Genomic DNA, 1,569 nt, shown 5'->3' on the forward strand with positions numbered 1-1,569 from the left:
CTAACCTATGCACACATCCTGACAGAAATGTATCATTCAGCTGGCATCCCCGCAAGGCTGCTCTAAATGCATCCGTGACGATCAAGCGGAGTAATTAAGCAAATGTGCGCCGACGCTGGTTCGGTCGGTGCGCTGTCCGTGGTGCTGAATCCCTGGAACGGCCAGAAAATACACCTCTTTTTTTGTTTCCACAAAAAACTAGATTCTGTCCACCAACATCCCTATCAATATACGTTAAAAATAAAAATAAAAAATCCAAAAAAATAGGTAAGAGAATGGAGAATATCACTTACAGCAGATGGGTATGTTCGGTTCCGCTCACTATATCCTCAAACTTTTGTGAATATCCTTTTCTAGCCGGATGAATGAGAAGAAAATCCACTGTGATCTGAGATCTGGCGATTTTTTTTTTTTTTAGCTCGAGTCTGGAGAAGCGGCTGGTGACGATATGCGCAGGTCTCTCTCACTGTTCATTGGTGGTTCTGTGGTGAGTTCAACTCTCAGCCTGTCAGCAACAGAACTGTTCTGCTAAACTACAAAGAAAAAAACATATATACATAATAATTTACAGCCTATATCTAAAGGTTCCTCATCGGTCGTGCGTCCAGATGAAGGAATTGCAAACAGGGCATGTCCAAGCGCAGCCTGTTTAATTTTAGAATAGGCTGTGCCAACGTAACACAAAGACTAGCCCGCCCATTTTATATGCAGCACAATTTAACTTCCACTGCTGTCGCCCTAATCTCTTTTCAGTGGCTGCTAAATAAAAATCCGCTTAGATTTTCCTTGTTTTACCCCCATCGCGCGTTATCCGTCTGCGACTCCTACGTGATGATTACCAAACAATTCTCCATCCTTTCATCTCATCTCCTCCAAGACATCTAATGCATCATATGGACGAGAGTACCAGTCATATATAGATATAAAAACGCATACCAAGTAGTTGCGACAAGGAGGCAAAACGGATTCAGAGACCTCCTTGGATCTGGAGAAAAATCTTATTTCCTTTGGATCCCCCACAAGTCAACACTCACCGTCTCCTAAAAGCCCACAGTTCGCATCGAGAACACAGCTCCCCGTGTCACTGTTTACAGCCAAATATTGTGCTGCCACAGCCGCGCCGCTCCAGACTGAGCTCAGAACGACGTGGAGAGGAGCGCGGAGCTGCGTGCATCTGCAAGAATGAGAGAGGGGGGAAAAAGCGGGGCGGAAATTTCTGTAGTCATCTGCGTTTTGCAAGTTAAACTACAAATCAGGGGACATTTTAATCACCAACGACCGGGGATGAGGGCAGACGCTCTTATTGACAGTTTCCACGTCAAATGCGAGGGGCGCAATGTTTCCATCAAATCCCGCACGCTTTGGATGGAGGGGAAAGTGGCTTTTACGCCCTGAATTTTGACTGCAGGGGGTTAATTTTCATTATAGGCAGAGTGAGCTGGCAGTGGAGTCACGTCAGTCTGGTCTGCAGTGCAACGTTTCCTGGATGAGCCTGTATGATGCCTCCTCACGCGTGCTTAAAGTAACGCATGTGCGTGATTAGTTACGAGGACGTCACGGACTTCTCCT

The 1,569-nt window shown here is 46.0% G+C and overlaps 1 protein-coding gene across 4 annotated transcripts in view; it reads right to left on the bottom strand.

The window, feature by feature from the left end:
- Positions 1 to 1,339, bottom strand: part of gabra1 (gamma-aminobutyric acid type A receptor subunit alpha1) — a 32,682-nt gene extending 31,343 nt beyond the window's left edge. The window contains exons 1-2 of one of the 4 annotated variants that reach the window (XM_024265982.2): positions 1,035 to 1,337; positions 294 to 533 (exon numbers count right to left, since the gene is read on the bottom strand). The gene's annotated coding sequence lies outside the window, so the exon portion shown is untranslated. Of the gene's footprint in view, positions 1 to 293 lie in introns of all 4 variants that reach the window. The other 3 variants (XM_024265984.2, XM_024265983.2, XM_024265980.2) reach the window with 3 other exon arrangements.
- Between the last annotated feature and the right edge of the window lie 230 nt (positions 1,340 to 1,569).

The sequence above is a fragment of the Oryzias melastigma genome, linkage group LG14, assembly GCF_002922805.2.
Source record: "Oryzias melastigma strain HK-1 linkage group LG14, ASM292280v2, whole genome shotgun sequence".
NCBI classification, from domain to species: domain Eukaryota; kingdom Metazoa; phylum Chordata; class Actinopteri; order Beloniformes; family Adrianichthyidae; genus Oryzias; species Oryzias melastigma.